The sequence below is a fragment of the Berghia stephanieae genome, chromosome 3 (genome assembly GCF_034508935.2).
Source record: "Berghia stephanieae isolate SIO BIC M18660-M18661 chromosome 3, UCSD_Bste_1.3, whole genome shotgun sequence".
Taxonomy (NCBI): Eukaryota; Metazoa; Mollusca; class Gastropoda; order Nudibranchia; family Aeolidiidae; genus Berghia; species Berghia stephanieae.
In genome coordinates this window covers 30,111,165-30,129,377 of record NC_088362.1, presented here as the reverse complement: position 1 = coordinate 30,129,377, position 18,213 = coordinate 30,111,165, and the positions used below count along the sequence as shown (strand labels likewise).

At 39.4% G+C, this 18,213-nt stretch overlaps 1 protein-coding gene across 2 annotated transcripts in view; it reads left to right on the top strand.

Annotated features, from left to right (window-relative positions):
- Positions 1 to 562: 562 nt before the first annotated feature.
- LOC144967511 (taurocyamine kinase-like) overlaps positions 563 to 18,213 on the top strand; it is a 144,201-nt gene continuing 126,550 nt past the window's right edge. Inside the window, exon 1 of one of the 2 annotated variants that reach the window (XM_078904882.1) lies at positions 563 to 879. The gene's annotated coding sequence lies outside the window, so the exon portion shown is untranslated. The remainder of the gene's footprint in view (positions 880 to 18,213) is intronic. The other variant, XM_078904881.1, reaches the window with a different exon arrangement.

Here is an 18,213-nt window from a genome sequence, read left to right as displayed (position 1 = left end):
ACCCTGTTGCCAAAAGTTAGTTTCTTAATTCCTTGTGCGGCTATGTAGTCTTGTGATGACACTCGCTTTCTGGGTTCGAGCCTAGTTGAGTCATTGGCAAAGACTCTTTACTCACATTCTCTCACCTTACTCAGGTGTGAAATGAGTACCTGGCAGTTACTAGCGTTTTCTCTGGTATTATCGCCTAACAGACGTCATGTCTCGTTCTTTATGTTTCAAATTGCTGTTCGTCGGGGACCCTTGTAAAGCGCCTTGAGCACGTTCCAAAAGCTCACATTTTTATTTTTAAAATGACAGAGCCAAGTGTTATAGCCTGACGATGGGCTACGGCGGGCAAGATAGAATATTATTTGTCTTATGTTGTCCCCAATTATATGAGTCAATTTTACCCACTTTATTTTTCTCTCCATCTTAACTCGTTGATTAAAGTCCTTCAAGCTTTTAAAAAAAAAAGGAAAAAAAAAAAGAACAAACTATCAAACAAAAGTTTTGTTTAATTTGGATTTGGTATTTAAAACGTCAAATTGCCAACCACAAATTGAGCCCTGTGTGAGATCCTCTCAGTCATCGTGTGTGATGTTTTGATTTAACGTGCTGCCTCTCGCTCGTTCTCCCGCCGTGCTCTGAGTTCATCTCACATCTCACAAACACACACTCGATCTCTTGCGGAACCGTTCTTTTCGCCGGCCGGCTTCCCTCTCTTGTTCGGTCTTTTCTTCACGAAAATTCTTCACTATTCACAGGGTAGGAATTTGTTTCTCTACTTTTCGTACTATTTATTTTTTTAAAAAGTGGACAATTATTTCAATTGACATTTAAGTTTTATTATTTCTGTTGATCATTTTCTTCTTGGACGTTTTTCCACTTGTTGCTGATAAGGTAAGTTATTTTTATTACCCTTTTTAAAAAAAAAAGTGGCGAGCTTAAAAGTAGATGGAGGACGTGCTCTTTCGTCTGGTTTCCCTGCAAGTCGTGTATAGTGAGTGTATCTAGTGAAGAGTGAACCGATTTAATGATGCTTTATGGTTGTTTTAAGCCCGTTGTTTATCATAGACCTAGTAATATTATTAACAATTTGAAGTTGATAATGACATTCAAATATGAAGCATAATACTGTCTCTCAATATTTTGTTACATTTTACAACGCTTGTCAAAATTAATTTTATACAGCGGGTTTGTTTTTTTTTTTAGTAAAGTCACGCTGATTAATATTAAAGAAAATATATTTGCCCTTCTCATTTAATTTTCTGCCTTAAATATTCTGCCTTTTCGGAGCTGATTTATTCCTCCTATTCATTTATTTGACTTTAAGATTGACTAAATACCTAATTCAAAGTTTGGTCAGCATCCTAAATTCTGATGGGTTACCGGAGTAACATTAAGAGCGGGCGTTGCGTGATCGCGCGTTATAAAACAAGGCTGCCGTAATCTAGAAAAAAAAAACCCCAACCATATTTGAAAATTTGACTAGAAAACTCGTCCTTCAAATATCGGTCGATTTAAACGACCCTTATGTTGGCAATAAAAAATCTCAACCCTGGGACTTCTAGTAGTCCCAGGTTTGAGAGTGTTTGCCAAGACGAGGGTCATTTAAATCGATCGATTATTTGAAGGACGAGTTTTCTGGCCAAATTTTCCAATCCGGTTTTTTTAGTACGGCACAAGGAATGGTTTGTTACTTGTCATCAGAATATCATGTGCCCATAATAGCGATTCTATCTCAATTTATTGCAATGAGTTTTTAGTTAATATTGGGGTTAACAATGAAAAGTTGAGGACAACTTCCAAATTCGGCGTTACATCATGTCCCTCTCCCATTCCTCCATAGTAGGCGTTACATCAAACCCCTCTTCCATTCCTTCGCGTTTCTTCTGTTCCCCAATCCCTCCCTTTTCTCTTCCTCCCCCGCCCCCCCCCCCCCCCCCCTTTTTTTTTTTTTTTTTCGGCCGCCCTCTTGTCTCTCTGGGTCCCCACATTTTTTTCCCTCACCGTCCATCTCTCTCTCTCTCTCTCTCTCTCTCTCTCTCTCTCTCTCTCTCTCTCTCTCTCTCTCTCTCTCTCTCTCTCTCTCTCTCTCTCTCTCTCCCCTCCCCCCCCCCCCCTAGTCTTTCTCTTCCCCTCTCTCTCTCTCTCTATCAAATCCTATTTTCCCCCTCTCTCAACACCCTTCTCCCTCTCTCTCTCTCTCTCTCTTTCTCTCTCTCTTTCTCTTTCTCTCTCTCTCTCTCTTCTTTCTTCTCTTTCTCTCTCTCTCTTCTTTCTTCTCTTTCTCTCTGTCCTTCTCTGCCTCTCCCTCTCCTTGCATGACCCCCCCTCCCCCCTTTCTCAAATCCCTTCTCCCCCGCTATCCCCATGTCTCCCTCTCAACCCCCCCCCCCCCCCTTTCCTCACCACCTTACCGGTAGACATCAAATAAATATAAAGATAACAACAGTTTTTTGATATGCAGCAGAGCTCTTGTCGATGACGCATAACATAGCCTATCAAGGGCGATAACCAATCTTAGTCATCGTCTTCTTTGAGGTGGTTCATTGATGTATTGTATATAAAGAGCCAGAATTATAAAGGCTTCAAAAAGGAACAATACTAAAAGAAAACCTGAACGTTTCGGTTTCAAAACCCTTCTTCAGCCAATATCAAGATCAATTAAAATTTAATAGTTAACGTTTATATCCGTAATATTTATATTTGTTAATGATGGAGGAAGCGATTTTAACCCCGATTTTTTCTGTGTTTAGTCAAAATTTATTTTATTTTTTTAAAGTTGTTATAGTCAGCCATTTTTTATAATTCGGGCTATAAGGGACAGCAGCGTAGCTCAGCGGTACGGTTTTGCTTCGTACCCGAAAGGTACCTAGTTCGATCAACTGCAGCTGTGCTGTGTGGCCTTCCTAACTATGAATTTTTGAAATTTATAAAAGTGCATCTCTGGTCTGCACTTGAGATGGCGTCTTCGACCCAATAGTAAAATGTTTGATTGGATGCAGTTATCTTGTCAATCAGGCCCTTGTAGTTTGTTGTCGCTTGAATGGAAGAACACAATGGAGAGGGAGAGAGGGAGAAATAATGATTTGTTTTGTAAAAGTCATGTTCATGTCGCCCTCGGGGATGTTGTGGTTAGTGCTCTTGCTTGCATTCCCAAACGGACTTGCTCCTATCCCTAACTCTTTATTATTATTATTATTATTATTATTATTATTATTATTATTATTATTATTATTATTATTATTATTATTATTATTATTATTATTATTATTATTATTATTATGCTTACTTCTCACAGTACTCAAGTTAAAATGAGTAAATGAGTAAAAAATAAATAAAATTGAGCTTTTATATAGCGCAATATCCACTTACCGCGCTCAAAGCGCTTTACAAGGGGTCCCTGGTCAACAGCAACATTTAACATGTAGGACGAGACATGACGCCTGTTAGGCGATATTACAATTTTTCGGACAAAGACAACGCTGTTAACGGTCGGGTACTCATTTTACACCTGAGTACGGTGAGAGAATGTGAGTAAAGAGTTTTTTCCAAGGACTCAACTATGCGTCGAGCGAGGCTCGAACCCAGGACCTTCCGATCCGAAAGCGAGTGTCATACCACTAGACCACATAGCCGCACATAGTACCTGATCGGCAACGTTTTTTTTTTTTTTTACATCATAAGAATAATATGACTTCAGCAATGTTTTGTTCAGATTTTTCTCGATATCTTTATCTTTCTCTATTTCTCTCTCCTCTCTCTATGTCTCTTTCTTTATGTCATTCTTTCTTTCTCTCATTCTCTCTTTCTCTATCCCTCTCTCTCTCTCTCTCCCTCCCTCATTGTATTCCTTTCTTTCTCTCTTTCTCCCCTCCATATCACTTTGCTCTCGCTCGCTATTAATCCAGATGTCAAATAATAATAACGAACATATTATTTTACAAGGGGGTGAAGGGGGAAAAGATGAGGGATGGAGGAGGAGAAACTGGGTGAGGGATAAACTAACCTGCTCTATTTATTGTTTTTGTTTTTTTTTATTAGTCTCTCACTCAGGCAATTGATTTTTCTTATCTGGCTTTATCTGAAGCATTGGCCTTGGGGTCCACTTTCTACTACAACACAGGGTGATAGTAACAGTGATGGTAATGGCGTTGTGAGGAAATGACGTCTCATATTTCCTTGTTGCTATACAGGGGATTTGATAATGCGAGGATTTCGTTTTCATAGAATACTTCGCTTCGTTCCGTTTCGATCTACTCGGTGCGCAGAATTATTAGCCCCGTCACCCAGTCGCGATTTGACCACGTCAAAGGTCGCTTGAGCTGAGGGTGTTTCAATGGCTGTGTAATTGAGGACAGTGTGGGGCCAGGTATTTATTTTACATATTAGTACAACAAGTCAACGCGCAAAACAATACCCAGAGGAAACTGATAAATTTTACAAAGACCTAGACGATACACTGAACAAAATAGGAAACAAATCAATATTAATAATTGCTGGAGATTTTAATGCCAAAGTAGGAAAACGTCTCGACAGTGACACACTATGTTTAGGATCATACTCAAAAGGAAAACGTAACGATAACGGAGAAAAATTAGTCCAGTTCTGTGAACAGAGAAAACTTTTCATAACAAACAGTGCTTTCAACCACCCATCAAGACACCAGACAACATGGGTAGGACAAAGGAAAGACCAAACCCAAGACAAAATGATAACAATACACAACCAAATAGACTATATCATATGTCGACACCGCCATAAACACTACTCAACCAACTCGCGATCATACGGTGGTACACTGCTAACATCCGATCACAAACTTGTAAAAACGAATTTCAACATAAATGTGTACAGACAACGAAGACAGAAAGGTAAAACCGCAGTCAAAATAAACACGGCAAAAATAGTAAATGAGCGAGAATGTCGCATTCATTACCAATATGAACTTAACTCAAGTCTATTTAAAATAAAGCAAAACAGCAATCCAAACAATGAATGGAAAGAGACGCAAGCGGCAATGAAATATGCGGGGGAAGAAAGTGCAGGCTCTATTAATACAACTAAGAACAAACCAAATCGAACGCCTAACATCGCTATTAACGATCTATCGCGGCAACAAAAAGAACTTAGGATCAGGATACAAAACACGAAAGACTCGGAAGAAATAATAAACCTGAAAACGGAACGAAACAAAATACTGCATTCAATTCGATCACTTACAATAAAACACAGAAACGAGGAATTAGACAAAAAAGTGGAAGACATAGAAAAGTCCAAAAATAACGCATCGTCTATGTTCAAAGCGACGAAATCTCTGAACCGAAAACCATTCGAGAACCCAAAACTACAGGATAAATTTGGCAAACAGACAACAAATCCCAACGATATCCTTGACATTGTAACTGACCACTTCCAGCAGAAATTTCACAAACAAGTCTCACAAATATCGCCCTTCTCAGGAAACCCTAGAGACCTAAACAACCGCATCACAACAACTGAAGTTAGAAATAGCATAAAGTGCCTAAACAATAACAGATCCCCAGGCGAAGATGAAATTCCCGCTGAATTGCTGAAATGCGGTACACTCTCCCTGGATCTGAGCATTGCAAACATAATGAACAAAACATTCTCAACACACAAAGACTGGGACATTAACAGCGGTGTCCTAATTACAATACAAAAACCAGGAAAAACGAAAGGACCCGTAAACAACCTGCGCCCAATAACATTACTGAATACCATAAGAAAAACACTGTCAACTATTGTCCTCAACAGAATTAGACCGAAAATAGAAAAATACCTATCACATAGCCAAAGCGGGTTTCGCCAAGACCGAAGCACATCGGACGTTGTATGGACACATAAATGGTTGGCAGCAAAGGCACTCAAAGAAAACATATCCATAACAATAACCGGAATCGATATGTCCGCAGCCTTTGATACGATCGACAGAGGAAAACTTTTGGAGATATTAACAGAAATAGTAGACGAAGACGAGCTCCGAATAATCCGATTTCTCCTCAGCAACACAAAGATACAACCAAGGATATACGGGGCCACAAAACAGACGCAGTTCGAAAGTAACATCGGGACCCCCCAAGGAGATAGTCTGAGCCCGATTCTGTTCACAATATACTTAGAACACGCTCTGAAAGAAGTTCGAAAAGTCATTCCAAAACCAACGACTCATATTGAGAATGCAATCCCTAGAGAAATCGCCTATGCAGATGATGTCGATTTTATTGGATCAACACCAGCAAATATAGACATCATACAAAATACCCTCATGAAATATAACCTCCAAGTCAATGTCAATAAAACCGAATTTACAACAATATCGAGGAACAAAGAGGAATGGAAAAGAACAAAGAAAGTCGGCTCACTAATTGGAGACACCGAGGATTACAAAGAAGAAAACAGCTATCAAACGCCGCACTCAGTAAACTCACCAATGTATGGATTAGAGGTGACAAAATAAAGAGAAAAACCAAACTGAAACTGTACCATGCTCTTGTAAAACCGGTACTTCTGTATAACTGCGGCACTTGGGCGTTGACAAAATCCGAAGAAGAACATCTGGATGCCTTCCATCGCACACAGCTAAGAAGGGTACTGGACATCAAATACCCCAAAAAGATCTCAAATGAATCACTCTATAAGATCACAAAAGAAAGACCAATCTCCCTTGACATTTTACAACAACGATGGCAACTTTTCGGTCACATACTACGCAGGGACAAAAACATACCAGCAAACCAAGCCATGTCGGGATACTTCCAAAAACACGGGAACCTTTTCAGAGGAAGACCGATCACAACACTCCCTGTGATCCTAAACAAAAACCTCACAACACTTGGACAAAGCATTAGTCTCATAACGGCAGGGGACCTTGAAAATCTGAGAACCCTAGCAGAGGACCGGCAATATTGGAGACACCTCACACAGGAAATACTGGAAACAGCCAAGGCGACCCGATCTTTCGGTCGAGACGCGAAAGGCATCTAAGTCAAGTCAAGTAAGTCATATTAGTACGGTGAGAGAATGTGAGTAAAGAGCCTTCTCCAAGGACTCAACTGTGCGCCGAGCGAGGCTCGAACCCAGGACCATCCGATCCGAAAAACGAGTGCCATACCATTAGACCACATAGCCGCACTATGGCCATCCCAACTTAATAGGGGTTTTATGCGATGGTCACTATAAGTCATTAGTTGAACAAATGAATTCTTTCTATCTACTCGTCTGTTCCACCGAGGTCGCTGTGTCTATATTATGATAGGATGGATTCTTGCTGTCCGTTCAACGCTACAAAAATCTTAATTTACTTAACAAACATGCTGGTACCATTCACTCGCTTTCAGGACAATCATTTATCTCAGTATGACCCGTCCTGGCGTGTATTTAATTGCAGGTCTGATAACCCAAATCATTGTGGCCTCATTGTTGTAATGGAAATAACTCAAAACAACCGCATTAATTAATATTATTGTCCATAACAACATTAAAACAAGGCCTTAATTGCGTCAGGTTATCGGACCTGCAAATATGCGCACGTCGGCTTGGTCCCATAATATCTCATAGCCATGGCGTCCATTCCACAATCACAATACTGCCGTACTCTGGAAAAACCCATTTTTGAAAATTTGGCCAGAAAACTCGTCCTTCAAATATCGATCGATTTAAATGACCCTCATCTTGGCAAAATCTCTCAAACCTGGGACTACGCGAAGTATCAGGTTTGAGAGTTTTTGCCAAGATAAGGGTCATTTAAATCAATCGATATTTGAAGGACGAGTTTTCTGGCCAAATTTTCAAAAATGGGGTTTTCCAGAGTACGGCTGAATAGGGGATGACGGCTGTGGTGATGATGATGATGATGATGGCACTGTTGGGAAATGCCATCTTTGACAGCTTTGCTGGCCGGGGTGGGGGGGGTGGGGGGGGGGAGGATTTGCATATACTTGTTGCCATTGAGATACGAGTAAATAGCCATTATGTAGCATAGATAGAATGCTGGAAGGTGGAACAAGAGGGCATGAGAGATTGAGTTTTGTGGTATGGAAGGTTGAGGGTACGGGGGTGGGGGGTGGGGGGGGGGGGGTTGGCTTTATTCAATCGTTTTGAGTGTTTTGACTGACACTCGAAAGGTTCGCATCATTATAACGTGCTGTCGGGATAAAATTTCGGTCTCTTCCCCTCCCCCTTTCCGCTCTTTTTTTTTTTTTTTCTCACTCTCCCCGCTCCTCCCCCAACCCACCCCCTCATCTCCTACATCTTCTTCCTCCCCCCCCCTCCCCCCCCCTCCCCCCCCCCCCCCCCCCCCCCCCCAACCTTTCCACTCCCCTTCCTCATCCCCCCACCAGCACACAACTCTCTCTCTCTCTCTCTCTCTCTCTCTCTCTCTCTCTCTCTCTCTCTCTCTCTCTCTCTCTCTCTCTCAGACCTCTTCCTGTCTTCCCTTTCCCACCCCCTCCACTTCCTGCCACTGAATACATGACCATGTTGGGAGCTTGAAGGATAATTATTATTATTATTTTAGCATCATCAATGGAGCTCAGTATGTTACATTCAGCCAATAAAAAAAAAATAGTCGTTTAATCGGTTTTTTTTTTTGTGGTGTTCATGTTTTGGTATTATTTTTTGTTGTTGTTTTGTTTTGTTTGTTGATTGATTTTGAACCTGAAACGTGTACAGTATTCTATTCTTTTTTTCTTTCTTCTTTGTAAGCTGTTATTTTCATTTTTTAAAAATTATTTATTTTGAAATCTTTGGCTTTTAGCGGCTGAGTATGTTTTCGCTGTGGTGTCGCAGTCTTGTGACTTATTTTATCATGAATCGCGTGCTTTTGTGAGCGTTTTGCGGCTTTGTGTGGTCAAGTGGTATGCATGACACTCGATTTCGGATCGGAGGGTCCTGGATTCGAGCCTCGCTCGGCGCATGGTTTGAGTCCTTGGAGGAGGCTCTATAACGTTCTCTCATCGTATTCATGTGTAAAATGAGTACCTGGCCGTTAATGCTGGCAACAACGCCTAGAAAACGGGGCCAGGTCGTGGCAGCAGTCCAGCTGTACCACACCACTAAGGGACATACTTTAAGACAAACGCATTCCACTAATACACCAACCTTTTTTTAATATATAGAATGCGCTTCGCTAAGAAGCTCACAGCATTGCCATCGGGAAGTATAACGGACCAACACACAACTGTGTGTACCTTGACCATTTATAGTCTGGTTAATACAGTTTAGTGAGAATTACTCATAAAGATGGATGGCAAAAAGCAATAACAAAGACCTGAGTCACGATAACTTCATACTATCTATATCCTTAAAAAAAAATAAAATTAGATCACTTTTCCTTCCGCTGCATTCATGGTTTCTATAATTAGTGGTGACGTAATGAAGACTATGTCCATCCGTCTGTCCCCAAGTGTAAACAAATTGAAATTGTTTCAAATGTCAGGTTGACCCTAGGAAGGAAACATCGCTGGCGAATCGTGACTTTTCAAATAATGGTGCATTGTTGATATTAACGAATCTTACTCCAGCGCAGCTCTGAGTGGCGCATATTTGAGTTCTTGGAAAAGGCTCTTTACTCAATTTTCACCCCGTAACAATTCGCCTCAACACTTAACATGGAGGACGAGACAATTGCGATATTACAATTTAATGTTTTTGGACTATGTTCACGCCGAGGTACTCATTTTACACCCAAGTACAATGAGAGGGAATTTATGATATTAAGAGAATGGCTTGCTTTGTCACTGGATTTGTCCCCGTGTTGTGTCCAAAGACATCGAACGCTTCACTATGACGAGGAGACAACTCGCAAAAAATCGATGGTTGAAAATAGGGCCTGATGATTTCTTCAAGTGATTGAAACTCACAAATTACACCATAGATAGATAGCCAATGCATCACAACAATAGGCTTCAACTGTCGTGACGTCACTTCCCTTGAAATGACGCATAGCAACTTAGTAACTGGTTCTAAACTATCGGAACAAATGGCGGAAGCCCTTATGAAATACTTCTCTGACGAGTATAAAAGTGTATCCAGAGGAGAAAACATTATAAATCTGATCATGTTTTGACTTTTATACATTCTGATCACATGACATGTGAAAAAGCTCTAGCCAGCATGAAGAATAAAAGTACCCATTTTTTTTTTGCTTAGAACCAAGCTGTTGGTTTCTGGGCGGACGTGACAGGCTAATGAATCCAATTGCAGCAGCTTCTAATGGTGCTCACACTACTATGATATGACGATCTAACCAGGACGCAAACTCATTATCGCACTCGTGTAGCATAGCAAGCTCGCCGGAAGCTTCTTAACAACGCACCGTTCAACTAGATGCTCTGCGGTTTCGGGGTCTTGACCACTACTGGTACATGTTGGACAGGGGATGAAGTGAGCGTACCCTCCATAGATCACCTACTTTGTCGTTGGCTGGGGTGCTTGAGGCATATTGGGGGCAAAGGATGGTTGACCGTCAGTAGACCATCCCGGATTTCGGGCCTATAAGTGGGGGCCTTGAACGGCCCGCCCTGAATAATATGTGACGGAAGGAGATCCAACCCGGTGCCCGAATGGCCTCGGCCATCCCGGGCTCCACACGACTAATATTACAACTATGGCTATTTCGCCTTAGCGATGCCATCCTCTTGTCTCTCATTCGTGTTGGGTGTTTCATACATGACATGCCCTTACAGACAGAACGTCAACATTGCATTGCGCATGCGTCTCTTATCAACTGAGGAAATCGTTTGGTTAATGAGATATCACTCCTAATTATATTTGAGTAATCACTTTAAAAATGTTATTATATACATACTTTTATAAAATGAAAGTATAACCAATAAACTTATTTTAATGAAAAGTTTACAGTGATGCACCCGTTAAATCATTTCTCAGCAATCTTTTTGTCCCAGTTATTGAACCGTGAAGTCAGTGATTTCACGGCGGGTACTCTTAATCTTCGGTGCATTCATTATTATTTTTCATTCTTTGCAACATATAACTGAACTTTTATCAAAATAAATTTATTGTTACACGCCTATTTTATAAAAGTATGTATACAATAACTTCTTTTGAAAAGTGATTTGTCAAATACAGTGATATCTCATTAACCAAACAATATATTTCCTCAGTTGATAAGAGAGAGACGCATGCGCAATGCTATGTTGGTGTTCTCTCTGTAAGGGCATGTGTGTTTCATTGGTCGTGTTTAGTTGACAAAAGGGAAACCCGAAAAGTCCATATCATCTGTCAATAGTAATTAAATTGTAGCTTCTATTCGACTTTTATTTATTATTTCTTCGAGCTTCAGGCAGCTACGTTTGAGTCATGTGACTTTTGGAATATAAAGATAGTATGCACTTGGCTAAGAAGCCCACAACATTGCCATCCGGAAGTATAATGGACCAACACAAAAAAACATGTGTAACCATGAACGTTTATAGTCTGGTTGATACAGTTAAGTGAGAATTACTCATAAACGTGGATGGCAACAAAAAAAAAAAAAAAGAAACCAAACCAATAGCAAAGAAATGAGTGACGTCATCTTCGTTCTATCTATAGTTTATGACCTTGAAATATTAGATTTTCGGACCGGGGACCGAGCTTAAGAAATATTCAATATTACGATCAAATACTGTATTAATACATCCCAGACGTACGATTTCCTATAAAATTATCGTTGAAGGCAGTAAATATTAAAATATAGGAAGAGTTAATATGTTTTAAGTAAGTTTTCTTTTTGGGTCAAATAGGATTCAATAGTCGTAACGTCACTTCCTTCATAATGACGCATGGTAACTTGGCAACACTGGCTCTAAACTATCGGAACAATGGCGGACGCCGTGTGAAATATTACTCCGGCGAGCATAAAATCGTATCCAGAGGAGAAAAAACCCCATAAACTTGATCATGTTTTGACTTTTACACATTCTGGTCACAAGACATATGAAAAGTTCTAGCCAGCTTGAAGAATAAAAAGTAATGATTTTCTTTGTTTAGAACCAAGATGGCCGCCGTTGCCAGGCGGCTTGACATCAGACTACTGAATCCAATTGTCATTCAAGCAGATGGAGAAAAACACAAATTATGATGAATAGACGTACTACTATCTACCAAACAATTCGTTTCGAAATATCTAATAATCTTACTTGGAAGGGTGGAATAAACTTATTCTTTCATTTCTTTGTATGATTAAACTCGTTATATTAGTATCGCGCAATTAATAACATATACTTGAAAGCTCATAGTTGATATTGGGGACGTAAAAAATAAATCTTTAAATAAATACAAAGAAATGAAAGAATCATATATTATACTTTTTTAATTAGCGAGTAAGACTTAATAAGCGGCAAGTACCAAGAAACAAAGGGGAAAGGTGTTTTTGTGACACGGATGGTGACACAGCGGATTCGTGGAGAGTTTTTACAAAGATGTATTATCAGTTATTCTACGCTTGACCGAGCTTTCTGTGAAGGAAGGTACATAAACAATTCGATAATTGGACGTTCTATATTGACACTTGTTTTGTTGTTGGGAAATATGTCATAATATTTTTACATAGAAACACAGTTAAGTCATGTTATTGGTAGCAGCACGTCTGACCGGTCTGAGGTTCGATCCCCAGTCGAGGTCCACTGATTTTTGGGGGGGATGTTTTTTGTATTTTTTTCTTGTATTTTTTTTCTTGATTTGTCTGACACCTTTCATACATTTTGTTCTCGTCTTTATCTTACACCGGTGCCTGCTCCTTCATTTCTTAATTTAAGTCACTTTCATAGCATTGGCATCACGCTAATCGTGGAATTGAAAAAAAAAAGTGTTATAATAGAAAACCTGTTCAGTTTTAAAGTCTTCCAGATTTGATTGGTATGTTGGTTAGAAACAAACTTTCTACAGTGGACCCCACAAAACCTGGAATTAGTGATTTTTTTTTTAACAACCGTTTTTGATGATGGCTGAAAAGGGGTTTTGAGCTCTAAACGTTCCGTATTGGGTATTTTGTTCTAATACGAAGATGTTACGTACACTTGTGTTAAATATTATTTTTCAGTCTGCAGCCGCTGGTGGTAGCTTGATGTTCAATCTGTCTGTTAATCGAAGTTTTTATTATTATTATAATTATTATTATTATTATTATTATTATTATTATTATTATTATTATTATTATTATTATTATTATTATTATTATTATTATTATTATTGTTGTTATGGCCGAAGAAGGGTTTTGAGCTCGAAACATTCCGTATTTCGGTATTTTGTTCGAATACAAAGCTTTTAAATTCATTTGTGTGAAATATTTTACACAATCCACAGCCTCCGGTAGCTTAATATTCAATATGTCTGTTATTTGAAGTAACTGTTTTTGATTACGACTGAAGGGGTTTTGAACTCGAAAAACGTTCTGTATCAGGTATTCTGTTGAAAAGTGAAACTGTTAAATTTTGTGTTCAATATTTGTACAGTGCATCGCCTCGGGCACCTTATGTAGTATTCAATTTGACAGTTATTGGAAGATGAAGTTACCTATTCAAAATTAACAAAAAACTGTTTGGTTGGAAAACAGTTGCAATGAGTTTGATATTAGAGGACTTGGGGGTTTATGATAACACGGGGAAGGTGTTAGGTTTCAATCATAGTATATAGAAAGGTATGGATCTTAATTATTAAGGTTGTGACTGGTGGTGATGGGGATCATATTGATGAGGATGATGATGGTGGTGATGGTGACGATGATAATATTGGTGGTGGTGATAGTGGTGATGGTGATGGTAATGGTGGTGATGGTGATGGCGAAGGTGATGATGATGATGATGATGATGTGATGATGATGATGATGATGATGATGATGATGATGATGATGATGATGATGATGATGATGATGATGATAGTAGTGGTGGTTGTAGTGATAATGAATGATGATGATGATGATGATGATGATGATGATGATGATGATGATGATAGTAGTGGTGATTGTTGTGACGATGGATGATGATGATGATGTTGACGATGGATGATGATGATGATGTTGACGATAATGATGATGATGATGATGATGATGATGATGATGATGATGATGATGAATGATAACGGAGGCGATGAATGGCAATGACAATGAAAGTGGATGTTCATCTACGTGTGTGGGTTGTTGTCGTTGGTGTTACCTTTAAATAGTCACGTCTGTATCTGTCATATGGATGTCCGTTTTCAATTTAACACTACTGATGGCTGACGTCAGTCAGTGGGAGGAAGAGGATGGGGGTGGTGGTGGCGGTGTTGATGATGATGGTGGTGGTGGTGGCGGTGTTGTTGATGGCGATGATGATGGCGATGTTGTTTTGTTGTTGGTGTTTATGATGACGATGGTGGCGGTGATGAGGATGATGATGATGATGAGGATGATGATGATGATGATGATGATGATGATGATGATGATGATGATGATCTTGTTGTTTTTACCTTAAAATAGTCACGTCTGCGACTGTCATATCGGCGTCCGGTTTCAATTTAAACGGGCCGCGTGCCTACGTCACGGAATGCAGGGGGATGGTGCTGGTGTTTATAATGGATGGTGGTTGTCGTTGCTGATGCTGTATGATGATGTAGATGTTGTTGTTGATGTTATTGTTGTTCTTCTTGTTGTTGTTGATCTGTCGTTAATCATCTACAAAATACCTTTATTTAAAAAACAACAAACAACATTGTGGCTAGAAACTTAAATTTATAACAAGTGATTCATCTATAATCTGGTATTATTTTGGGAGGATCAAATTTCCCCCCCAAAAAAATCAAATTTAGAATCAATAATAAAAATAAGATAAAAAACGTAGAAACAATGAACACACAGACACACAGACACACACACACACGCACACACACAAACACACACACGCACACAAACACAATCCAACAAAGACAAACAATACAAAACAAATACAGTGGACTCCGGATAAGACGATGCCCAGGGGAACCGAGAAAAAAATCGACTTATCCGAAAATCAACTTAACCGGAGTGTAACCAAATGAGCAAAAACTTATTTGAACAAAGCAAACCAATCTAGAATAACTATGTCCCTTCATATCGCGCGGTCTCTGTAGTGGTCATGAGAGGCTCCTACCCCCAATAGTCCCATAGAGGAATCAGAATACATAAAAATCGGAATTTGAGATAAAAAAGCGGAATCAACTTACTGTTATTGACTATGACATGCTTTGCAACAGAAAATGTAATAGACAATCCAAAAGTACTCAAATTATTAAAAATAAAAAATGTGTAAAAATGTACAGATTGTGTAAAGACGAAGAATGGGGTCAAATAATAATAGAGAACACACAGGTCCTGGCCGTCTGAGAGCAAAGCATTGAATGGATGGATTTAACCTTGTCAGGACCCTCCCCCCCCCCCCATACACACACACCTAATCAAGCAAACGCGCGTGCCGGTACACACACACACACACACACCACACACACACACACACGGACACAGGGCTAAAATTAAATAGGGAAAGAAGCTGACCGTACTCAAATAATATTATTACCGATCGAAGCCAACATATAATATTACCAAGGTCATTGACCTCACGAATTGGAGTCACAATAATAATAGTAATACTTCGGTCAACCCCCTCCCAAACATAATATTATCCGACATCAGCAGCACACACTTTAAAGAGACTAATCAGACATACAAAATGTGTGTTGATTGACCATAGGAGATGACGAAATAAGCCATAGCTCATTTTTTTTTCGCTAGAGATTTTTTATTTTATTTTCCTCGACAGAGAGGTGAGAAGCGGAATTTTTGCCTTGAATGTGGAATGTATTCCAATTAAGTGAAATTATTCCGCGAAAAGTGGAAGGGTAGGAGCCTCTGGGTCAAGGTCATGCTTCTTGTAAATCGTCGAGACAGAAATAGCTGGTATGCCAATTTCCTATGCGATGATTTTCTGTCGCATGCCAAACTTTCCAAGTGCATCGAATCTTCCTTTTCCGCGATAGGCTTGCCATTGTAGTTGTAGACTTGACTTGAATTCCTCTTGATAAAATTGATACTAATTAAGAGGGCCATTACATAGGATGGCCTGGGATTAGAACAAAAAAAATCTTGAACTTGAAGTTGCGACATGTAAAATTTGAGATGGAGAAATTAAAGTTATTCAATACTGCTCATGTACATTGAACACGGACGTCAGGCAAAGCACCTACATCACATCGATGTGCGCCAATCGTTCGCGGATATTATTCTTAACCACTTAAAATTCTTACTGGTAGCTTTTTTAACCAATGTAAATACTTGTTTATTTGTGATTTTTTTTTTTTTTTTTTTTTTTTGTAGTCATGAGTGAAAAGAGCATCGACTTAAGCGACGTCGACTTATGTGGAGTTTTTTTTTTTTTTACTAATGTTATATAGGAAGAAGGGGGAGGGACCAAGAAAAAAAATCGACTTGGGTAAAAATCGACTTAGGCAACGTCGACGTATCCAGAGTGCACTGTAATGAGAAACAACCCCCAAGGCGTTTTGTGAGTGTACACTGCAGCAGTGCTCTCCCGTACTCTGGCCAAACACATATTTAAAAATTTGGCCAGAAATCTCGTCATTCAAATATCGATCGATTTAAATGACTCTCATCTTGGCAAAAACTATCAAACCCGGGACTTCGACGTCCGTCGAAGTCCCGGGTTTGAGAGTTTTTGCCAAGATGAGTCATTTAAATCGATCGATATTTGAATGACGAGATTTCTGGCCAAATTTTTAAATATGTGTTTTTCCAGAGAGTACGGCAGTGTGCTGCTGATGTTTATGATTGGTGTCCGTAGGCGAGTTATGGTGTCGTATTTCATCGTGTTGGTTTACCTTATTAATAATAAGCCACGATCTGGTACTGGGTCGATGATAATAATATAGATAAATATGGAATGAAGATGACGTCACACAGGTTACTGCTATTGTTTCTAGTAGTGCGGCTAGTGGTAGGACACTCGCTTTCGGATCGGAAGGTTCTGGGTTCGAGCCTCGCGCTCGGCGCATAGTTGAGTCTTTGGAAAAGGCTCTTTACTCACATTCTCTCACCGTACTCAGGTGTAAAATGAGTACCTGGCTGTTAACTGCGTTGTCTTTGTCCGAAAAAAATTGTAATATCGCCTAACAGGCGTCATGTCCCGTCCTACATGTTAAATGTTGCTGTTGACCAGGGACCCCTTGTAAAGCGCTTTGAGTACATTTAGTGGATATTGCCCTATATAAAGCTCAATTTAAAAAAAAAATGTCTACGTCCTTCAGTTGGGTAAAAGATTGCAGTTCAAACACTGTATCGGTGCTTGTTATCAATCACGCTGTATGTAATCAAACTGCACACCACTTCAAATCACTAACATCCGATTTGTAATGAGGCGATAGACTGCCTTGTTGGACCAATAATTATGAAAATAAAAAAGAAGAAAAATGGAAGAGAACAATGAAAAGAAAAAAGAATGACGAGAGAGAGAGAGAGCGAGAGAGAGAGAGAGCGAGAGAGCGAGAGAGAGAGAGAGAGAGCGAGAGAGAGAGAGAGAGACAGAGAGAGAGAAACAGACACACAGAGAGAGAGAGAGAGAGAGAGAGAGAGAGAGAGAGAGAGAGAGAGAGAGAGAGAGAGAGAGAGAGAGAGAGAGAGAAGGGGAAAAAAAGGAAGGAAATCCGCATCGTATGTTTTAAGAGCCAATAGTTTCCAAAAACCCTTTAAATGCTCTTTGTAACTTTTATGCATAGATACAAATGATCAATTATATAAATAGTATTCAATGTCAATTAATTGATAATATTGAGAATTAAATATCTACATAATACATAAGCAAGTGTCATATGCAATATTCGTTGTATAATCAACTCTATTTACATGCATTTGGCATGTCCAACTTGTATATTCGACAGTTTCAAATAGTTGATACAAAATGCAATTATATAGATACAATGTTAGTAAAGAAAAAAAGAAAAGAAAATAGGAAAAGAATAAGAAAGAATGAGGGTAAAATGAGTACCTGGCCGATTAAAGCATAAACAACTTGTAAAACCGCCTTATTCTAAGCACGTCGTGTTGCTGTTGACTTGAGACCCATTGTGAAGCGCTTTAAGCACTTAATTGTAGTGGGTATATTTGTTTTAATTTTTTTTTAATCGATCAACTGGACTAAAATAATTGGACACGTAGCACTAAGCTTAGGGCTAAACCATTGG